Raw genomic sequence first — 25,144 nt, 5'->3', positions numbered from 1 at the left:
GGAAGAGAGGGAGTGGGGACAGAAAAGGAGAGAGAAGTTCACAGATTGCTCATTACAGTCTAATCTGGAGCCCTGCACAGATGACACCGATTCCCAACAGCATCAGTGCACTTTCGGAGGTGGGGTAGCTCAGCTCTCTGAACCACAGCTCACTGAACAGAGAGGACTTTTATGAAGGCAAATCCTGTGGTCTATAAGCTACTCAACCCAATTATAATTAGACAAATGTATTTTCTTTTCTTTCTTTCTTTTTCTTTTTTTTTTTTTTTTGTCCTTTGTCTTTTTAGGGCCACACCCATAGCATATGGAGGTTCCCAGGCTAGAGGTCAAATCAGAGCTACAGCTGCCAGCCTACACCACAGCCACAGAAAAGCAGGATCCAAGCTGTGTCTGCAACCTACACCACAGCTCAGGGCAACGCTGGATCCTTAACACTCTGAGCAAGGCCAGGGATCGAACCCGAGTCCTCATGGATACTAGTTGGGTCCGTTAACCACTGAGCCATGATGGGAACTCTGACAAATGTATTTTCAGTTAGAGAATGTATGCTGAGTAATTCAATAGAAGGTTTTGAAAGTACTTGAATTCAGAAAATTACTGTTTAAGCAAAAATCGGAACATCACTTAGTTTTCCAGAGCGCTTTTTATTTCTATTGATCGGTCAAGTGACTTGTCCAAGATCCACTCCATGACTAGTAACTTGTATACAGGATCTTGGAATATTTTATAGGAAATTTGTTTAAAAATACATGTTGGGAGTTCCTGTCGCGGCTCAGAGGAAACAAATCTGACTAGGAAATATGAGGTTGCGAGTTCGATCCCTGGCCTCCATCTCACTGGGTTAAGGATCTGGCATTGCAGTGAGCTGTGGTGTAGGTCACAGATGAGACTCAGACCTGATGTTGCTGTGGCTGTGGTGTAGGCTGGCAGCTACAGTTCCAATGTGACCCTTAGCTTGGAACTTCCATAGGCTGCAGGTGCGACCCTGCAGGCCGGAGGCTACAGCTCTGATTAGACCCCTAGCCTGGGACCCTCCATATGCTATGGGTTTGGCCCTAAAAAAAAAAAAAAAAAAGCAAACATATGTTGAAGCTCCCATTTATCTTTTGTCACTGGGAAGAATACTAGACAGACTCTGGACTAAAATGGAAAAGGCTGCTAAGCCTTTGGTAGGTCATGTTGTAACATACCATGTGTTTAGGCAGATTTTTCCATCTTTTTTTTCCCACAGAAAAACCAGCACAATGACCCTAACTTATGCCAACAGCCTCTGGAATTCTTAACCTTGGTCCATGCATATTTTGGCTCAAATCTTCATTCAGTAGCCCACTGATAAGCTTGTCTTTGACCACAGATTAGACCTTATTCTTTATTTTCACTCAGTCAATAATTACTGGACAATCTATGGACAAAACACTATGCTATGTAATAGAAAAAATAATAAATGATCAATATGAATGGGCCCTTTCCCCTTGCAACTATACTAGACAGGAACACTTTTTGTTTGGTAGTCATTTTTCAAGTCTCGTGTGATGGAAGGTTTAAATGAAGCAGTCTGCTCAGATCTCAGCCAGAAACACACACCTTTTCATTCAGGGGTTTGTGTAATGATTTTTCCTAAGGTCAATTACTAATTCCAAAAATTTACTGATCTTGTTTGATACCATTGTGATTTTGCTTACCTGTCCTCCACTCTCCTTTGCGGGACTGAATCAAGCATGATACTCTTTCCATTTGTATTTCATTGCTATCCTCTTAATATAAACCTCTTTGACTGCTATCAACTGTAAGAAGTGCCCCTGGCTAAATACAATAGATGTATCTCTGAAGCTCTGCACTCAAACTGATTTTTTTATAAATTGTATCACATTTATACTTATACTATAATTTCAGAAGTGTAATACAAAAGAAGGCACATAACTTCAAGAAGAAGTCAAATAATTTCTGAGGCCTACTTGGAATTATTAAATGGATATGCCTGCATCTTTGCACTTCGGGTAGAACACACAGGAGGGATCAATAAATGGGACATAGAAAAAAATCCACTGTCTAATATTTTAGCTGAATATTGAACACATTTTCCCAGAAAAGCTATCTGCATTTTAAACTTAGGATGCTGAATTCAAGTCGGTGCTCTCTCTGACTGTGGTTGATTCACTTATTTCACTCCCAGGGAACAGACTTGGAGTCTGATTTTCTGCAATTTCAACTTTGCCATTAGGTTATTTCTGAAGTTTGAGATTATCATCTGGAATGTTTAATCCACTTCTGACTTTGTCTTACACCTTGGAAATGTTTCCATTTTCTGTTTTCAATGAGTCAATAGAGTTCAGGATGTAAGTCCTTTGAAAAATTAAGGGGGGTGGGGTGGGGTGCATATAGCTTCAAAATGGAACTGACTTACATTGAATGACTTCTGTGTCAAGTCCAAAGCGACATACTCTAGATACATTATTTTTCAATTCACCCTCCATCGATGCTAGGAAGAATTTTAATGTATCCATTTGACAGTTGAGGAAACTGGTTCTGAAACATTAAGTAACTTTCTTAAAACGCAATAATTAGTGCAGTGGGGTTTAGGTGAAGAATGGAGATTGCGGACACAATCAGACAATGGAGTTGAGCACCTGCACAACACTGGGAAAGATCTTGAACCTCCCTAAACTGCAGCCTCTCCACCTACAAAATAGGACTAATAATACCTCCTACTAGGTTCATTGTGAAGACAAAAATAAGATATGCCCAATATTTAGCATAAGATATGTGCTCAGTAAATTACAGTGATGGTTATATACTAAACTCAAGCCCAAGTCCAAACTCACAGCCAGTGTTCTTCCCAGGACCCCATCCATTTAAAGTGGTAGCCTAACTAATGAAACCGGGAAACTTCATAATAACTCCCCACAGAGTGAAACTCTCAGAAAGCAAAACAAAACAAACAAACAAACACAGAAAAACCAGGGTATCTCTGGTTTCATCTCCTCCCCGCCCCCTTGGCCCCCACCTCTAGATTTCCCTAACACCAATCAGCAAAAATATCAGCAGGGTCAGAGCCCCGAACAAGCTTGAATTCTAATCCTGAGTCTAACATGAGGTGCGTGACCTTGGGTGAGTCATTTAATCCTCTGAGTATCAGTCCCCTTACATTAAAAGAGCCACGCTGGATGAGATAACCTCCAACATGCCTTCCAGCTGGACAAGTCTGTGATTCTCATCTGACCAGGGCCTGGGAGACAAACCACAAGTCTTCTTTGTGCAACTCTCTTCTTTAATAAGGCTGTCAGGCAAAAACTAAACCTAGAGACATGAATGATCAGATGATCATTTAAAAGCCCATTTCCTCATTCTCTGTTCCAGTTTATCAGGAATCTTGTCATTGAATCCCATATGTAATCCAGAGCCAGAAAACATATCTATAATAGAGCTGCTTTCAGCCACTGTGGGTTGAAACCAACCAAAGAAATTGATGAGGAGAGATAACTGCTGGTCTGCATGTATTGTAGACCATGTAACTCTCCATGTCAAATTAAAAATTGAAAAGGCCCTTTGAACAGCAAGAGTAGCTTTTCTGTAGCCTCAGTATCTGCCATCAGCAAACAAAATTAACCATCTGAGGGCCATTCAACAAAGGACTCACCCTCTGTTGCATTTTGTCAGGTCCACAAATCCATGTTGTAATGGACATAAGGACATAGCAGCAGCAGCCACTGTCTAAAACATATGGCCAAGGGCTTTCCTCCAACAGACCCTTACAGTAGCTATTTACTAAAACCAAAAGCTAAAACATATAATTTATCAAAAGTCTCTTGACTCTCGATTACTCCTTCTGGTTTATATATTTCCAATCTATAAGAAGGTATGATTCAAAAACTCAATTCAATACATATTAATCTGAGTATCTGCTATTTTCTAGTGTCTGAGGTCAGTGCTGTAGAGACAAAGAAAAAAAAAGAATTTTTAAATGGCTAGAACATGGTATCTGTCTTAAAGAAGTTATTGGTTTAATAATTTTCCCAACTATAAGGTATTTTTTTTTTTTTGCATCCTAAGAGTTCAACTTAGCTGAAAAGCTTTTTCTTTAAGTTTGGTCATGAATTTTCCCTACAGATGGAGGAAGCCCAGCCCATTGGGAGTGATGTTGAGGGGTGTGGAAGGAAGAACAGTCCCTCTTCATTCTCTGTTCCCATCTGCCAAGTTTGATGATTCTTTCCATATTTCTTTGGGTTTTGTGATCCCGAGCAAGGCATGGAGCAAACGGGTTGGACAGCAGTTAGTGATGTTGTCTTTTAAAATGCCTTTGACCTCTCTAATTTATATGTGTGCAAATAGAACAAAGATTACGAAAGTCTCATTCAGCCACCATGTAACTCATAATATGGCTTCTGCCATAATCAAGACATGTGTGAAGGGAGAAGCAAGGATGGGAGGTGGGAGATCATTTCTTTCTCCTCGGTTACTCTCTCAGTCATAAGGAGAGAATTAGGCTATGACATTTTATGATCTGATGTGATGACAAAAATTTAATTTAAAGGCTGATGACTCTAACGTTGAGATTTGTGATGTTGAAAATTCAACTCCAAGTCTGTTATCTTACTGATTCATACAGTTTATAATCAGAAACCCTGATTAAATTTTAGCTATGTTTTCTTTATACATTATTATTGATATACTTATACACAAATCATACACAGGATGCATGTTTTACTTATCCATATTACATGCAGTGAAGGGAAAGGAAGCTGGTTTATACTGAATATATAACTCATAAGATTTTAATATTACACTTCAAAAGGTTTGAAAAAAATCAGAACCGTGTCGTGTTCTGCATTTTGAACTTTCTGAAAACAATGTTGTAATTTTTTTCCGATGAAATGTAGTAAAGAAATATGAAAGCTTCAGTGGGTGTCCCCAGGGAAAAATACTTGATTGTCAGCATCTTGCTCCCTCCCTTGGTGCTCTCCCCACCACTACCATCCTGATTTAGGACCCTATGGCTCTACAATCACATCCTGTCTTCCCCCTTCTAAACCTTCTCTCCCACACCTGCTAGATTTACGGTCATAAAATTCCACATTCTTCATAATATTCACTTGCGCCTTGTTCAGTGTCTCCCCAGTGCTTGCAAGACACAACTTAACACTGGAATTTTACACTCAAAGCTCAACTAACCAGCATACCAGTTCAGCCTGCCCTTGGTCCAGTGACTCTGGGAATTCACCATGGAGCCTTCACCAACACTCAACTTTCCTGCCTGCATGGCCCTTCCTCTCTTTTGCCATCCTTTACACTCTACTCTTCTTCAAGGTCCTTTCACGACTCCCTCCTCAATCACTCCAACCAACAGGAGACTCAAGAAGTGCACTGCCCTCCCACAGTCATTCACAAAGCCATCCTCTCCTGCCTCCCCTGGGTCTGACATTTCTATTTCATTTTCTTTATCTGGTTTATGTCTTGCTCCTGATGGAGTCAGGAACCATAAAATACACTCCTTTTTCATCTCCATGATCTCAAAGCTTTATGATTTTCTCAGATAGGAAAACAGGAGCTTTGTTGAGTTTGTGTTTTTAAATTTTTTTAACTTGATAAATTTTTTTTGGCCATGCCCTCAGCATGCAGAATTTCCTGGGCCAGGGATCGAACCCATGCCACAGCAGTGACCCGAGCCAATGCAGTGGCAATGCCAGATCCTTCACTTGTTAGGCCACCAGGAAGCTCATATCTTGATAATTTTTTAAAGGGATTGGAGTTCCCATCGTGGCTCAGTGGTTAACAGATCTGGCTAGGAACCATGAGGTTGTGGGTTTGGTCCTTGGCCTTGCTCAGTGGGTTAAGGATCAGGTGTTGCCGTGAGCTGTGGTATAGTTTACGGATGTGGCTTGGATCCTTCGCAGTTGTGGCTGTGGCATAGGCCAGCAGCTGCAGCTCCGACTGGACCCCTAGCCATGGTCACTCCATATGCGGGAGTGACAATGGAAAAAGGCCAAAAGACAATAAAGAAAGAAAGAAAGAAAGAAAGGGATCGGTTGATCCACTATCAAGACAAGACTATAAGGATGTTTAGTCAAGTAGAAGAACAACAGCAACTTTCCTCAGAAAGTCAAAGGGTACTGTTTTCTGCAATGCTGGTAATCAGTTCGGATATATGTGGTCAGTTATTTAACTCAAAGAACAGGCATTGGCAAGGTTTACATATTATTTTTCCTTACTGGAGACACAGCAGAAGCCATGGAAGCTCCTTTCATTATCACTTTTCCTGAGAATACTCATTTTCTCATTCTCCAAAGGAGAGTTTTTCTGTTGGAGGGAAATGAAAAAAATTCTGTGAGATTATCCAAGTGGGTTAAGTGTAAACAGGCCCTACAGAATCCCTAAACAAAGTAAGACTAAGAATTCCAGGGTTGGAAATGGAGGGGGGAAATGGCCAGGTAGGGAGAGGGAAATAAACTCCATGCTCCAAAAACTCAGAGAGTCCCATTCCCTTGGGAAATGCCTTTAATGATTATTGCTTCCACCACCAGAATGGCCTCAGGGGTGCGGTCCCCCCTTGAAAGCTTCAGCTCAAGCAAAGATGAACCACTCTTCCCACTACCAATCGTGCCCTTTTCTGTAAAGTTGAAGGATGAATCTCCATGTGGGCAGGAACCACTAACCCACGCCTGGGAATTCTTGCCTGAAGGTTATTTCTGGTCTCAGCACATGTAAAGGAATGCACTAGCTTCCTCACATTAACTGTCCAAGGAGCTCAGAAGTGTCCAGAGACAGAACATCCTGAAGGACAGAAGGTGTGGCTCCTGGCAGGCAGGGCAAGTGGCTCCTCACATCTGGGAGAAGAGTTCACTTCAATACAATGAACCAAGGTGACCATCCCAGCTCATACTTTTACAAAGGAGAACAGAGTAGCCTTTCCCTCATTCTCTCTGCAAGGAGTTTTTGCTGTTCATTTTAAACTTCATAATATCTTCCGTAACAAATGAGAACATGACGTTTGGACACGAAGGAGACAACAATGGGATTTTTCTGAGAGGACGTTTCGGCTTCTGCACCCTTTAGAGAGAATCAATATGTGAGCGAATTATAATGAGAGGAAAAGAAGGAATGTTAGTCTTGAAAGAAAGATTTTGATAATAAAGGTACATAATACACTGGTTCACGACACATACATGACTATTTTCTTTATGAAAGATACTAATGTACAGTAAAAGTGTCATCAAGCACAGGTGGCTGTGACAGTACCTGGCAGTGTTGTAGGCACTCGGTAGTTATTTGCTGAGTACATGAGAGTATTGGACAGCAGAGATGTAGAGCCAGGATCATGGTTGCCACTTAGCCCATGTGTTGATTTTCTCTATATTATCTATAATCCTTACACGATTAGAAAAAAATAGGATTATTACTCCTATTTTTCCAGGTGAGGACATGGAGGTTTAGTGAGGCTAAGTAACGAGCTTGAAGTCACAAAGCTAACGAACAGTGGAGTCAGTGTTTGATTTTAGTGTTCTTACTGAAAAAGCTTGTCTCCTTTTCCCCCACCACACCAACGCTGCAGAGGGAAAAAGATTACACCTCCAGGAAAAAGATGCAGATTCTCCTCTCTAACAAATTTCTGCTACCAGTTTGATCCCTGCCATGACAAGCTCCTGCTTCACTCATGTCCCCGATATTGCTACTTCCACAGTACCTTAGGAGAGGCTTGGATCTTGCTGAGCTCAAGACTCTGGACAGCCTCCAGGAGGCTTCTAGATTCAAAGGTGTTCAGAGCAGAGACTCTAGATGCAGAAGCATTTGAAGACCAAGCTGGTAAGGGCCTAAACAGAGCTTACGGGGAAATATTTGCAGGTCTTCGAGCTTGCTTTAACTAGGATGCTTTTGACTGTAAGTTACAGGAAAACAATACGGAAATTTGTCTCACAAGACAGGAAATTCAAAGGTAGAGTTAGTTCCAGGCACGTAATGCTGCCATCCAGGACTATTTCTCTACTATTTGCTGTTTTCAGGCTTTGTACTCAGCTGATTTATCTTGTAGATGATGCAAGCTGGCTGCCAAGGGCAACTGGAACCGGATGCTTTCTTGGCCTCAAGAGAGAGAGAATGGGCGGGGGCTGAGGGGGTGGGGGGGGTGTATGGAGAGAGAGAGAAAGGGAGGAACAGGGAAGAACCATAGAATAGAATGTCTTTCCTTTTTCTAGTCAGTGTGACTTAAGTCACATGCCTATTTCTGGATTAATAATGATTGCCAGGGCAAAGCCAAGTGCTAATTCGGGGGTAAGTATATGAGAAAATGAGGAGTTCTGTTAGGAAGATACGGGAGGATGGAGACTCTGCATGAGAAACACTAAAGTGCTACGGTTAGAAGAGGCTCAAAAGACAAGAAAAAATGAGAGCGGCCAATTGTCCCATGAGTGGCCAAATGGACACACATATGGACTTGAGGCAGAGCCTCCCAGCCCAACACACACTGCAATTTGGGGAAAGTATGTAACATACATATGTACATATTTTCAGCTTTTTAAAGGAAGAGTCATAACATGTTTTAGGCATTTCATTGGCAAAACTCTGATAAATAGGATGAGGTCAGAGATTTACAAAGAAAAAATCATAATGCTTATGCAAATAACTACACATTCAGGAAGATAATGCTGTTTCACTTTGAATGGAGGAGATAACTTGCATAAAGTAATCATTTTGTTGTTGTTCTATGTAAATCTCTGCCAACATCTCACTGGGAGACAGCTTGGGGCGATGGTTTAGAGTGTGGACCTGGGAGCTAGGGAACCAGCCCCAAATCCTCCACCTGGCCACCGAACAGCTGATCTTGGACAAGTCATTAAAATTTCCTCCTCCAAATATAAAATGGCAATGATAAGAAAAGCAATGATAAGGTGGCTCTGAGTATTAAATGAGTTAATGCATGGAAAGTGCTTTGTAACAGTGACTGAATGTAAGTGCTACGTGTTTAAGAGATAAAATAAGCGTCCCAGTGTTCACAAAGAAACAGGTTGCCCTGCATTTACTTCATGCACTGTGTGGTTTTCACACATTTCCCTATGCATCCCTGGACTTTGAAGGTTTATTCCATTTGGTGTTCAGGGAGGCCCTCTCAAGACTCCAATTTTACTCTTTATGTCCCCTGCTTAAAGCAATGGTCCAAAATCTGCTAGCATCTGACTTCATAGGTCAGCTTTTCTTATTTCATAGGAAGCAAAATGGGAGATCGGAATTGCCAGCTGTCTGGTGTTTAATGGGGAATGTTCCCCCCTCCCTCCCCACTTTTTTTTTTTTTTATAGTTCACCTATCATACTGGTGTGCAATTGAATGCCTCTCCCGTACACTACTTGCCAACTCTATCTCCAGTAATTATTCTGTTTTAGTCCACTGCAATGTACCTGCCAACAATCTGAAATGTGCAGGTGCTGGCGGCTCAGTGCTGCCTGCCTCTTGCTTCCCCATTTGCATGCACCCTGTGGTGGCAACCTAATGTGACGGCTCTGACACCGCTTACAATGGAGACAATGACAGGAGGCCAGGGCTGCACAAGTGCCTCTTCTATTTACCATCCAGACAATTTTTTTTTTTTTTTGCAATCCCTTTCCCTTCTTTTCCTCACAGAGGCACAAGGTAAGAGTCTGCTATGCTTCGGGCTGATGTGAAACACTTGTAAAATACAGGAAAATAAATGTCCTCGGAGCCTCAGGAGGAATATAGCCCCTTCTCTCCCCTTGTCCGTTCCTCCACTTCGCATCTACTCTGAACAATTAAATGCAACCCAATTCATTGGTGACTCCTTTTGACTCCAGAGAGTACTTTTTTTTTTTTTTTTTTACTTTTGCCAACAGAGATACCCTTTAAAAATGTATTCTGTATTCCTTTAGGGAATGTGACAGATAATAGCTAAAAACGATGGGTTTTTCTCTAACACATCATTTTTGCTCATCGATTCCTTTCTCTTTATTTTCTCAAAAAAAAAAAAAATTCGTTTGGGCTGGAATTTTCTAAGATTGGACTGAACTTAACCATTATCTAAAAAAATTCATTATTTCAAAATTGTTGAGCTACATTCTTTCAATTATTTTTGAATTATGTAAAAAGTACAGTTTTCCCACTCTGACAATGGACTCCACCTATTTACTAGTATCACTCAAAAAATAGCGAGCAGCTCCAATCTGACCAGAATAGCCTTTCGTGAAGAAGTGAAAAGGAATCTAAATCTGAAGTAGCATGTTGGAGCCCTTAACATCATGAATTTTTGAAATTACAAGTCTGAGTGTGCAATTATTACATTTTTGTCTCAATCTTTTTTAAAGTGCTTCTGTTAAAACTCTCATTTTGAAGCAGCTCCAATAAAGTACTAGCAACAAAAAGGCGAGAAGCTTCAGACGCTTTCTGAATTTACTAAGTGTAGATCAAATGCCTCTTACAGCCTCCCTGCACTTTCAGAGCCCTGTCCTTAACCACAGTTTTCTTCTCTCAGACATGCCTTAGACTCACTCTTCTTTCCAGTGGCATCTGATCCTGTTTTCTCCACACTGTTGCATTTTCCTTTCCAAACCCTAGCCTCTTTGTGGTTCTTTCTATCAGGCATATTTTTTTCCAAGGATATATGAAACACAGGGGCATGCAGGAAGTGTTGATCTGTCCTGAGACTAAAAAGGGCTGTGTCCACTTTTCTTTCCCTCTGCGGGTGCCCACTTTCAGATGAAAGTTGCTTAACTACCTGTTAGAAGTCTCAACACTCAGAGTGGAAACCGAAAAGTCACATGGTTTCTAACTTTACAAAAATATTTTAAGGACTGGTTATTTTACGGTCTAAAAAGGTACCTAGTAGGCAGCAGAACCAGAGAAGGAAATCGGGAATCTGTTCCTTTATTTTATAAACGAAATTGAGGCCAAGAAAAACAGTGACAGGTGATTTCATTCATATGTGAATTCACTTGGATTTTATTGAGTACCAACTACATGGAGAGGAAGAACATAAACAAATTTTCCTCACCCATGTGGCAAATGCAGTGAAAGAGATGCTGGAAGTAAAGAGAGCTTGAGGAGGATGGGGAAGCCAGACTTTGCCTCGGGAGTGTGGGACCAGGGGAAAGGGAGGAACTGGTGCCCTGGCTGTGTGATTTACTCAGGGGCACTCAGCCACTTGATGACAGAACACAGCTGGAATCCACATCTTCAAACCCCCTTTTCTGCTGACTAGCACTTTTTTTGAAGCCAGTTTAAAAAGTCAGTATCGGGGAGTTCCCGTCGTGGCACAGTGGTTAACGAATCCGACTAGGAACCATGAGGTTGTGGGTTCGATCCCTGGCCTTGCTCAGTGGGTTAAGGATCTGGCGTTGCCGTGAGCTGTGGTGTAGGTCACAGACGCGGCTTGGATCCTGCATTGCTGTGGCTCTGGCGTAAGCCAGCAGCTACAGCTCTGATTGGACCCCTAGCCTTGGAACCTCCATGTGCCGTGGGAGCGGCCCTAAAAAGACAAAAAAAAAAAAAAAAAAATCAGTAGCGGAGTTCCCGTCGTGGCGCAGTGGTTAACGAATCTGACTAGGAACCATGAGGTGGTGGGTAAGATCCCTAGCCTGGCTCAGCGAGTTAAGGATCCGGCGTTGCCGTCAGCTGTGGTGTAGGTTGCAGATGTAGCTGGGATCCTGCGTTGCTGTGACTCTGGTGGAGGCCGGCAGCTACAGCTCCAATTAGACCCCTAGCCTGGGAACCTCCATATGCCGCGGGATCGGCCCTAGAAAAGACAAAAAATAAATAAATAAATAAAAAGTCAGTGGCATGATTTTCCCCCTTTTCCCTTTGCTTTTGTACATACTTCCCCTCAGGCTACCACCTAAACTAGAAAATCAAATTCCAACTCACCCTAGACCAAACTGGATTGGCACAGTGCATGCTTTATCAACAAAAAGCCTCCTACATTTTCTACGGCAACACTAACAGTGCCATGCTCCGTATTTTGGTTTTCAGATGACTGTTTTTTAACAACACAAATTCTAAAAGAAATAAACAAGAATATAACTCCGTCTCAATATCTTTTGTTTCTAAATATATTATAAACATCTGAAATGACTTCTCTTTGGTTTATTTATTTGTATACTTGTTTTATTTATTTTTTTATAATGATTTTTACTTTTTTCCATTATAGATGGTGTATACTCACGTTTTTCTAAAAGGATTGGAGGTATCATATAGGAATCCATATAACAGCATAAGACTAAATAGATAAAACAATCATAACAAGTGGGAAAATAGGAAAGATAAGATACAAGGGTGCACACTGAAATGATAGATGCTCTAATACTATATTATACATATAAAAACCAAGGCAAAGGAAAAAGAAACCTCCAGTGGAAAGCTGCTTTTTTCAGGTGTAGTTCAACAGGTGCAGTCAGAATAGCAGTCACACATTAGAGGCCAGTAACTGTGGCCTTGTCTGTTCTGGTCCTGAATGTCCACTAATGCACTGCTTCTAAAATGGCAGGTGGATTTCTTATACTGGTTTATTTTTTGCTGCTTTCAGTCTTCAAAAAAATTTCCCCAGATTAAAATTTCTTCTTTTTTATCGTTACAAAGCTGATATTTTTATTTTTATGTTCTTCCAGCTTTACTGTGATATAATTGACATATAATATTGTGTAAGATCAAGGTATACAGCATGATGACTTGATAGACTTACATATCACGAAATGATTACCATAACAGGGTTAGTGAACACCCCCATTGCCTCACATATTTACCATTTCTTTGTGGTGGGAACATTTAAGGTCTACTCTCTTGGCAACTTTCGAATATATAATACAGTATTGTTAGCAAGACTCACCATGCTGTACATTAGGTCACCAGAACTTACTCATCATATAACTGAAAGTTTGCACCCTTTAACCAACATATCCCAGTTTCCCCCATCCTCCAGTCCTTTGCCACCACCATCCTTCCATTTCTGGAAGTTCCACTGCTTTAGATTTCACATATAAGTGATATCATAAAGTATTTGCCTTTCTCTGTCTGACATTTCACTTTATATGGTAATTCAATGTCCATTTCAACAACAATGTTGTTGAAAATGGCAAGATTTCCTTCTTTCTCATGTCTGAACAATAATAGTAATAATAATAGTAGTAGAAATAATGATGATGATAGATATATATGTATATATATGTGTGTGTATATATATATATATATATATATACACACACACACACACACATACCTCTTTATTCATTCATCTGATGATGGATATTTAGGTTGTTTCCCTATCTTGGCTATTGTGAATAGTGCTGCAGTGAACATGAGAATGCAGATGTTTCTGTGAGACCATGATTTCATTTTCTGTGGATGTATGCCTAGAAGTGGTATTGCTGGATCTCATGACTGTACTATTTTGAATTTTTTGAGGATGCTCCATACCGTTTACTATAGTGGCTATACCAACTTACATCTGAGCCAGCAATGTACAAAGGTTCTTTTTTCTCCACATCCTCACCAACATTTGGAATCTCTTTTTGAGAATAGTTGTTCTAACAGGTATGAATTGATAATCTCATCGTGGTTTTGATCTGCATTTCCCTGACGATTAATGATCTTGACCTTCTTGTCTTGCACCTTGTTTGTCTTCTTTGGAAAAATGTCCATTCAGGTCCTCTGCTCATTTTTTAACTGAAATTTTTGTTTGGTACTGACTTGTATGTATTCCTTATATATCTTGGATATAGCAGATAGATAGTTTGAAAATATTTTCTCCCATTATGTAAGCTACTTTTTCATTGTGAAAAAGCGGTGCAGAAGCTTTTTAGTTTGATGCTGTCCCACTTGTTTCTTATTGTTTTTGTTGCTTGTGCTTTGGGTGTGATATCCAAAAAATTGTTGCCAATATTAAGAAGCATTTTCTTTATGTTTTCTTCTACAGGTTTTATGGGTTCAAGTCTTATTTTTAAATATTTAATCCATTTTTAAGTATATTTTTTAAGTGGTGTAAGATAGGGGTCCATATTCATTCTTCTGCATTCCAGTTTTCCCAGTACCATTTACTGAAGAGATCCTTCTTTCATTGATAATTCTTGGCTCCACTGTCAAATATTAATTGACCATATGTGTGAGGGTTTATTTCTGGGCTCTCAATTCTCTTTCATGGTTTATGTGGCTGTCTTTATGCCACTGCCATACTGTTTTGATTACTATATCTTTGAAATATAATTTGAAAACAAGAAGTGTGATGCCTTAAGCCGTGTTCATCTTGCTCAGGATTGCTGTGGCTCTTCAAGGTCTTTTGTTGTTCCATCTGAATTTTAGGACTACTTTCTCTATTTCTGTGAAAAAATGCCATTGAAATTTTGGTAGGGATTGTAATGAATCTATAGATGGCTTTGAGCAGTGTGGACATATTAACAATATTAACTTTTCTGGTTCATAACCATGGATATCTTTCCATTTATTTGTGTCTGCTTCAGTTTCTTTCATCAGTGTTTTATAGTTTTCAGTGTACAGGTGTTTCACTTCTTTTGTTAAACTAATTCCTAAGTATTTTATTGTTTTTGATGCTATTGTATATGGGATTATTCTCTTTATTTCTGTTTATTGTTAGTATTAAAAAATGAAAGTGATTTCTGTATATTGATTTTGCATCCTGCAGTTTACTGAATTTGTTAATTATCTCTAACAGTTTTTTTGATGAAGTCCTTAGGATTTTCTCTATACATGATCATATCATCTGCAAACAGGCAGTTTTACTTCTTCTACTCCTATTTGTATGCTTTTTATTTCTTTTTCTTGCTGGATTATTCTTGCTAAGACTTCCAGTATTGTGTTGAATGGTAATGGTGAGATTGTGCAACCTTTTCTTGTTTCTGATTATAGAGGAAAGCTTTCAGTCTTTTACCACTGAGTATAATGTTAGTTGTGGGCTTGTCATATATGGCATTGTACGTTGAGGTACAGTCCTTCTATATTCAATTTGTCAAGAGTTTTATCAATCCATAAAAACATGTATTTTTTCAAATGTTTCACTGTATTTATTGATACTTCAATAGATCATATGATTTATATCTTTCAGTCTATTAATGTGGTGTATCACATTTGTTGATTCGTGTATGTCGAACCACCCCTGCATCCCAGGGATAAATCCCACTTGATCTTGTTGAGTTTAATTTTGCTAATATATTTTTGAGAAATCTTACATCTATACTTATCAGGTATATTGGCCTTTAGTTTTATTTCTTGTAGTGTCCTTATCTGGCTTTGGTATTAGAATAATGCTAGCCTCAGACAATGAGTTTGGGAGTGTTCCCTTTCCAAGTTTTTGCAAGAGTTTGAAAAGGATTGATGTTAATCTTTCTCTAAATGTTTGGTAGAATTCACCATGGAAACCCCATTCAGACCAGGGCTTTTCTTTGTTGGGATGTTTTTGATATGTGATTTAATCTTTTTATTCCTTACTGGTCTGTTCAAATTTTCTGTTTCTTCATGATTCAGTCTTGGTAGGTTGTATGTTTCTAAGAATATATCCATTTCTTCCAGGTTATCCAATTCGTAGGCATAAGATTTTTCATAGTAGTCTTTTATAATTTTTTATACTTTCATGATATTGATTATAATGTCACTTTCATTTCTGGTTTTATTTATCTGAGTTTTCACTTTCTTTTTCCTTTTAGTCGAGCTAAAGTTTGTCAATTTCATTTATCCTTTCAAAAAAACAGTTTAGTTTTATTGATCTTTTCTACTGTTTTTATTGTCTCTATTTCATTTATTTCTCCACTGATTTTTGTTATTTCCTTCCTTCTGCTAACTTAGGGCTTCATTTGTTCCTTTTTTAGTTTCTTGATGTATAAATTTAGGTTGCTTATTTGACATCTTTCTTTTTTTCCTAATGTAGGCATTACCGCTTAAGACTAATTTTGCTATGTGCAATAAGTTTATAAGTTTTGGTATGTTTTGTTTCCATTTGTTTGTTTCAAGATAATTTTTAAATTTCCCTTTAATTTCTTCTTTAACTTATTTGTTGTTCAGGAGTATGATGTTCAATTTCCATATACTTGTTAATTTTCCAGTTTTCCTTCTATTATTGATTTCTAGTTCCAAAGAATTGTAGTCAGAAAAGAAACTTGACATGATTTCACTCTTTTTAAATTTGATAGGACTTGTTTTGTGACCTATCATTCAATCTACCCTGGAGAATGATCCATGTGCACTTGAGAAGAATGTGCATTTGGATGCTATTGGATGGAATATTCTCTACATATTGGTTAGGTTCATTTGGTCTAAAGTATAGTTTAAGTCCAACATTTCCTTATTGACTTTCTGTCTGGATGATCCATGCATTGTTGAAAGTGGGGTATTGATGTCCCCTACTAGCATCATATTTTCATCTATTTCTCTCTTCAGATCTGATAGTATTTGCTAAATATATTTATGTTTATACTTTGATGTTGGGTGCATTCATACTTATAATTATTATGTCCTCTTGATGAATAGATTTTTTTTATCATTATATAATGATCATTTTGGTCCCCTTTACAGCTTTCGAGTTAAGTCTATTTTGTTTGATATAAGTATAGCTTCCCTGCTTCCATTTGGTTTCCATCTTGAATTGAATATCTTTTTCCATCCCTTTACTTTGAGACTATGTGCTCTTAAAGCTGAAGTGAATAAAACATGAGAAGATAAAAACTATCAGAGGAATGGTTCAGTTTTTGAGCTGTATCTAGAAGCAATGTAGAAGGCTCAGGATAGTCTCTCAAGACAGCAAAAGACTCTCAAAGTAAGAAATGGCCTTGGGGCAAGGATTGAATCCAGAATAATAAAATGTTTCAGGGTAAAGATGAAGGATGAAATTACAAAACTTTTTGTTAAGAACTCATAAAGATGAGAATTCTGGATACTTTCCTCTAGACCAAAGATCTTCTAAAGATCTTTAAAATGTGCCTTAAAGACGCTCTCAATTAAACAACAGACTTCTAAGAATCTTAGAGGCATTGTCATGCGTCTCAGGGAGGCCAGGTAGAGAAGGACCTATCTTGAAGAAATTTATGGAGTAGAATATGATGTGATACATTAAAATTCCACAAAACTGTAAAAGAAATATGTCAGCTGGAATTGAAATGTCAAAATGAAAAGAGGACACTTGCCATCAGAGCTCTGAGTCACCATGTAAGAAGTCTGAACACACAACTGATGAGACCATGTAGAGGTCCTGAAACTATATCGAAAAAAGAGAGTGGCCCAGCTTAGTGACACCTTCCAGTCATCCTGGCCAAGACACCAAACATGTGAGTAAGGTCCTTTGGGGTCCTCCTGACCAGACTTGTCAACAACTGAATATTACCAAGGGATTCTAGTTGATGTCACATAAAGCAGTAAAATCTCTTAACTGAACCCTGCTCAAATTCCTGACCAAGAGATTGTGAGCATATGAAATGAATGTAACTTTAAACTACTAACTATGAAGTACTTTCTTAATTGCAACAGATAATTGGCAAAAGTTTTGTCACCTCCAGAGTGATCCTACCAACAATAGTAATGACACAACCAGCATGTTTTTCTAAGCTTTGAAACCTGCAATGCTTTCTGTCCTGCTACATATCACAGAACCCCTGGATAAATTATGTATGATCAGAAAGACTCTAGACCTTGTCCAAATTTTCATAATTTTTCACATTAATTTGTGCCTTAAATTCCATACCTTACATTTCCCCCCTAACTGCTTACTCAAATGTCCCACAATTCATCCCCTGAGCAACTATGAAAGTGATCTTAATAAAGGCCAATCTGATCTTGTCAATCTCATGTTTAAAACCCTTTAATGGTTGTCTTTGAGATAAAGTCCACATTCTGAACCATTTATCCCTCCAATCCATTCTTTGCTATTTTCCCAGCACTCATTCCATAGCTTCAAATCTCCTAATAAACTACTAAACCTTATTTCCGGGCTTTGGCATATGCCATTCCCTTTACCCAGAACATTCTGTCTCCCAGTTCTCTTGGCTAACTTCCAATCATTCAAATCTTAGATTACTCCTCCTCTTTTTAATGATACTTTTCTTGAGTCTTTGCTCTATACTCCTATGTCTTATGCTTATAAGATCTTAGTGCTTATTACCCTCAATGGACTAAATATTACTCTAAAAATGTACAATTTTGAATAAACTAATTCTTATGTTTGTAAACATCTAAAAATAGATGAAACTTTTTTTTGCATTTAATACACTTTCATTGCAAAATAAAATAAGCAACGGGGGAAAGATAAACAGCCTATACATTGTGAAATAGTGGCTCAGCGCCACTATGATATTAACATTGATGTTCTTATGCAATTCTATGGAAATGAAAATAGAGATATCTGGAAGTGTTTCTTAAAAGATTAAAAGTCTCATTGTCTTTCCTGTAGCACAGTTAATCAAAAAGTCTTATGTCTGTCCTCTATGCTGTAATGCTTTCCAACTGAGTTGTTGCTGAAAGACCACTTTCTCTTTTTTAAATAACAGTTTTTAAAGTGAAGGATTTTTGTAATAATGCATGAAAAAATGAACCCTGTATTTTCTTCAATTATGGGGTAAACTTAATGAAATAACTTTGAAAGTACCAGGTTATAATCCCTGCCAAGCAAGGCAACTTTGTACTTAAAGTTTCTCTAAGAATGGACATAACAATTGGGACAATTAGACCTTAAAGATTTGGGGATAAGTTAACTCCTTACAGGATGCTGCAAGAGACTGTGAATGATCATTTTCTTTCTTGTCCCTAGGTTGATACATACCTAGTAAGTTCTCAGTGCTTAAAAGAGAAGCTAATTCATTGTATAATTGGATGTCTGATGTTCTCCATTAAGACTTTCGGGACAATCTTTATGGAAAGTCACATGGTGGTATAGTAGTTTATTTCTTGCCTTGTAGCTGCTTTTTCCTGATTAATGATTTGAAATATTTCCAACTGAAAAAAAAAATCATCTCAGAACAAGCACTGGCCGTCAAGGGAGTGCTCCAATCTAGGTGCTACTTAAACATTTTAAAACAAAGATTCGCTTTGCCATAGAGTAGCTTCCCTTTAATTTAAACCCTATAAAGCAAAATCATAAGAAAACAATGGACCTTTGTTAAAGAGTAAAGAAGGCTCTCCATCTCCTTTTGTTGTGGAGATGGGGAATGTCCAAATTTCTCCTGTGCATTTAAGTGATAATGGTTTAGAAAAGGATCATAGTTTATTTTAAAAGTGTGATTTCCCACGAACTCTTGATACTTGTTTTATTTTGCAAAAACTGCCTTCCCTCTGTCTTGCAGAGCTCCATACCTAAGTTACCACCAGTCATTAGACTTGTTTTCTACATGATCATTTCCCGGTGGACCAACTCATCTTCCTCCAGGGAAGGTTGGGACACTTGCCATGCTTCAGAGGAGTCACATGCTCTACAAATGGAGCTGAAGAAGGTAGACTACCTGTCTCACAACTAAGGAAACCAATTCTGGAATATGCGATTTGTCTTGTGCCAAAGCTATGCCTTCCAGGGCTGCTTTTAGAAGATCCCTGACGCCAGTATTGTACTTTTGCCTGTGCTAACGGCCAATGGCAATGATGTCACAAAAGTCTGCCTCATTGCCAAAGACATTAAATTTTCATTTTCTCTATCTTCATTTGATATAATTTTGTTAAAGAGATACAACCTTGTTAAAAGGAAACCTTTGTCTGGTGCCTACTAGAAATATGATGGTTGGAAGTCACTCACCGCAATATCTATAATAAACCTTTTTCCCAGCGTTGTCATGTTTTAATTTGGTCATAATTTTTTTTTCTTTGCAGAACATGATACCTCCCAACTTGGGAACACTTTTTTTTTAATAAAAAGTGAATCCACTTGGAAATTTCTAATGAACGTAAATAAGTGGAAATGATTTACCCCTGTGCCATTCTCCTCCATTTCACGGCTGTCTTTGGTGACAGAAGTACCAATTTTCAATGCCTCAGAAACCCAATAATGAACAAAGTAATTTACTTTATGTTCTCACACTACAGAGTGAACATCAGGTCACCCAGAGACATATTTAGGTCCATGTGGGGAAAAAATTCCCGTAAGTTCCATACTCTGAAGCATCCAGAGGTAATCTGATGCCACGCCTCTGCTGACTTTCTTCAGACTTTCTGACACCATGCCTTTAGAATACATTAAAGGTAGCCATAAATGGTTTAAGAACCATTTCTTAGTGGAGTTGTATTCTTTATGGAAAAAAGGTCTTCCTTCCCGTGAGAGAACATCAGAATGACTCCCTAATGAGGAGCAGCAACTTTTTACTATTTTGTAGGTAAGAGTCTGAGCAAAATGCCAACCAAGGGCCTATAGTTCTGGGGACAGAGACTAGACCCTGACAAAGATGCAGTTGCTGATATGGAAATCAAATTTGGGTGTCAGAAATTCAATTATCAATACAAAACTACTTATGGAAAGGATATTCTGGTCCAATTCATCGGGGTAGAAGGATTAACCTACATGCATTGGCAAAGTTCATTTTTAAGCAAAGAAATAGATAAGCAGCTCTGGAAGTTTCCGTGTTTAGGCCTTCCCACCACAGGCTCAGACCTTCCTAGACCATGATCTAATCCCCACCACAACAATCAGTAAGATTGTTTTTGGCCAACAGGAACCTGCTGAATAGCACAGGGAACTCTATCCAATATTCTGTGAAAACCTATATGGGAAAAGAATCTGAAAAAGAATAGGTATGTGTTATGTGTATCATGGAATAACTTTGTTGTAGAGCAGAAATTATCACAACAATGTAAATCAACTATACTTCAATAAAACTTTAAAAGGAAAAAAAAGATTGCTTGTACATCTTGAATGCATTTCAGATCTGCTCTTGGGTCTGTACCTAGATCCAGAATGCTTCTCAGCATCCTGAATCAATTTAGATGAGGATCTACCAGGCTGTTTGAGATCTTGCTTCAAACTTACCAGGAATTCTAACTTCAAGCATGGCCTCTGCCTCAAACCTCCTAGATCTATATCTTACCCACCACTCAGTACCTCAAGATAAAGAGACTGACCCAAGGCAAACTCTGTGAGTGGGATTGGTGGGCACAGCTCTGAACTCCCAATTCATCCCAGACTCTGCTACTTTCCCTCTCCAAGCTGCCAAGGCAACCCCACCACATAGGTTCCAGAAGCCTTTCTGCCAAAATTTCCCAAGATTTACTAGAGAAATCGTGCACTGGTTTGGGACAAGTCAGGTTGTGTTGTGAATGGTTCTGGTGCATGCTGGTCCCCGGGAGGCCCTGGGCCATTAGGGGATGCTGAGATTATCTGTGGTTCTGCTCAAGTGGCCTGTCTTCTGCAGGCTTTCTCCAGTCACTCTGACTCAACATGCTCATGGCCCTGGACTTCTCCTCTGTGGCCCGTATGGGCAGTCATCATACAGTCACTGGAGTAATTCACAGTATAACGGCCCCTTAGCTGAGGCCCATAGGGCAAGGGCCATATTTACCTTGTTTACCACCATATCCCTAGGCCCTGGCATATAGTGTTGGGTCAATAAATGAATCAATGAAGCGGCTAATTAGGAATTGGCTTAAATTTAACATGATGCCTAAATGTATACATTATTTCATTCTAGATTAGGCTTAAAAGCATGAGAGAGGCAATTGGGTCACCTCATGTAAACATTCATTTATCCTGGAATACGGCTAATGGGTTAAGAATAAGGAATCGAAAATCAGATAGACCTGACAGACTGTTTGACATTTGGCACATTACCATCTCTAAGTCCATTTCCTCACTTGTAAAAATTTTTTAAATTAAGAAAATGTTTCCTAATATCCTAAAATGGATATTTTCCTTTGTAAACTTCAAAAATGGACCCAGATATACACTTCCCCTCTCAACATTAGGAAGACATGAGAGAGGAGAAAGAAAAATACAAAGGGCATTAGTGTGGCTGCTAAGTGTTTCCCTAGCAAGGAGTTGGTGCCCTGCCCTCGCCACTCCGTCGAGCCTGTGAAGTATAGCTCAATGAATAACTAACAGATGATTACATTTATGAGGAGAGAGTACTCAGAGCAGACAGCTACTTCCTACAGGTGACAAGCAATCTTCCGCTGGGGCTTCACCTGACGAGTCATTTTGGGACGTGATCACAAGGGTTGGAGACTGATGAAATTATCCTGTCCAGCATCAAACACAAAGTGGTTGTAAATCAGCAGAGGCTGTGACAGAGGGAGAGCAGCTCATTCTTTATGCTTTGCAGACAAGTCTTCTACCTGGGGGCTGCATCAAGCATCCTAACCATCATTAAGTGACCCTATAAGAGATTTAATTTAAAAAAAAAAAAAAACATTAGCCTATCTATTGACTCGAATCCTTCAGCTGTCTTGAGGAAGCTGATTTGAAAGCAAGTTATATGATTTAAAAACTTGAATGTGTTGAGGCTAACTCAGCACAGCACAGCAACATGTATAAAAAAATAGACTCCTGTCTGTTATCACTCTCCAGTTGACCTTGTCAGACGATTGTGTACGAACTTAGACTATCATCGTGTTTCCTGAGGGTCACTTAGGGAAAGGCAAGCCAAAATAAAAAAAAAGCGAGCCAGCTAGAGTTTAACCTGGTCAAGGGAGTTCTGCGGAATCAGAAACTGATCTTGCAGATGCCTTCTATAAAAAGAGAAGGAATAAAATACGGATGATTTATCCGTGGTATCTGCTGAACAGCACTTGATTTATACATGAGCTAAAGAAATGTGGAGAAACCATTCTGAAGTTGCCCCATGGACAGAATCATATTTTAAGAGTAAAAAATTGGCAGGTTTCATTGAATAGGGAAGGAGCTTTCTAAGGATCCCATTTCCCCATCACCGCAAAAGGGATTTATTTGCATTGTTCCCTTTAGTGGTGTTGGGAAGTTCCAGTGTAAATCCTTTAGGTTTCACTGTAGGAACCAGCTACTCAGAGGTCCGCAAAGCTTGATGATTTGCACAAAATTGTGGCTTTAAAAAAATGAATGGAAAAACTATTTTTTAAAGGGTTATGCTAGAAAGGTAACCAAGCTTACTCAGGGTCATGTTGCAGGCTTAGACAATCCTGACGCCGTCTTGATTTCCTGGCAGAACCTGCTATACAAGGGCATTTGAGTGGCTCCGCATGAAAGGCCTGTGCACATTTAAATAGGCTGTTTGAATAGGAATTGTGACTGATGTAAAAATACCCCTGCATTTTATTTAGTTCTTAGTTCTCCATTTGTAATTGAAATGAAGCTTCTAAAACTGCCTCGTTTCCCTGAAATCTTATGAAATCATATATGTTTGATCGCCTAACAGTGCTCTCCAGGTAATTCTATGGAGATGATTGAGGGGGAGACGAGTTTAATTTTTTTTTTCTAATTTAGAGCTTTGCACAAAATAGTAAGTGGGGAGAGAAAAGAAAATGTCTCTGATGAACTGTATTTGAAAAGGAAAGGGAATGTAGCAATGAGCTCCCGAGGATCCCAAGGAGCGTGATCTCCACCACTTTACTGATGGCTATTTTTGTGCGAGCTCTGCGGTGCTCCCTCTGTAGTTGCACTTTAATTATCCTGCACTTTGTTCGGGGAAGGTATGTATTGGCTCCTGGCCAATGTGGGCTAGGACTCTTCTTGTCACTACAGTGTCTAACAGCATGTACAGAACAATATCCCAATTAGATCTTGAAGTGTTAGAAACATGATACACCAGTGCATTTTTCTCGGAGGCTGATCAGTGGGAAGTTTCAAAAACACACAGAAGGTGAGCTTCATTCTAATCCTTTAAACATCAGCCCAAGAAGGCAGCCAAAGAAGCTGAAAATATAACAAGATATGTCAGTATCTCTTTGACTTATAATTTTGTTTATCTTAAAGACAATTTATAGGTCAGAATGATCACATCGTCATTTTCAAAGAATGTTCCTTCTGTTTGTCACCTCCCAAGACACAACCTGAGATATCAAGATAAATTAACATAGGAAGTTTCCTTTGTCACACAGTGGAAACGAATCCGACTAGTATCCATGAGGATGTGGGTTCGATCCCTGGCCTCACTCAGTGGCTTAAGGATCCCACGTTGCCAAGACTGGGCTTGGATCCCATGTGGCTGTGGCTGTGGCTGTGGCTGTGGCCTGCAGCTACAGCTCTGGTTAGACCCCTAGCCTGGGAACTTCCATATGCTGCAGGTGCAGCCCTAAAAAGCCAAAAAAAAAAAAAAAAGAGAGAGAGAGAGAGAGAAAGAGAGCTAAATAAACATAAGGCATATTTTAGGCCACCATGTAACATATCCCTGTCAGCTCCAAACTAATGAAGTAAAATCCTCTCTCCCTCTCCCTCTTTCCTTCTCTCTTTCTTCTCTTCCAACGCCATTTGTAAGAAAAACATGTGGCAAAGGAAGCAAACTCTTTTTATTCTTCTACCCTGTTGAGACAATAATTGTATAAAATGTCTGGACTAAGTTAAAATAGCCAAAGACAGCCTTTAATTTACACCCTGCAATGGGCTAAGAGTCCAGTCAGTCTCCTCTGTTTCTATCAGTCACTCTCTTTATAATAATTGGACTAAGTTATTTTAAATGGTCCTACAATCAAACACCAGATGGATTATCAGCTCCATGGATTATTAATTCAGTTTTCATACTGAGCATGCAAAGGCTTCAGATACACCTCTACTGATGATCAGGCTCATAGGAGAAGAGGGGAGGACCAGGGCTCACAACCAAAGCACAGCAACAGACTCAGGTCTGGGGTCCCTGGGGAAGAAGGGAAAAGTAAGTTCAGCTCTTCACACACACGCATATGGCTTCTCTCCTCCGTCTCTCTCTCTCTCACACACATACACGCACACACATGCACACATGCACGCACGCACACACCCTCACACGCTCACAATGAGACTTTCTTCTATGATGTCAGCACAACAGATGCCTTAAGTTTCATTATTTGTTACTTGAAAATATGTCAAGTTTTCTTAGTTTATAATAACACTCATAAAATAATGAAATATTTCTACATTCTATTGTTCATCATTCATAATTATGTATTCCTTTCAAAAAAAAACTACTGATGCCAAAAACAACAACAATGACAACAGCAACTAGGCACACTCCTTTCAAGACACTGGCTAACATTTAAAGAAAAATGGCTGTCCAAAATTCTATAAGTGAAATACCATAG

Source organism: Phacochoerus africanus, chromosome 11, assembly GCF_016906955.1.
Source record: "Phacochoerus africanus isolate WHEZ1 chromosome 11, ROS_Pafr_v1, whole genome shotgun sequence".
NCBI lineage: Eukaryota > Metazoa > Chordata > Mammalia > Artiodactyla > Suidae > Phacochoerus > Phacochoerus africanus.
The sequence above is the reverse complement of the archived record's forward strand: the minus strand, read 5'-3'. Positions refer to the sequence as shown.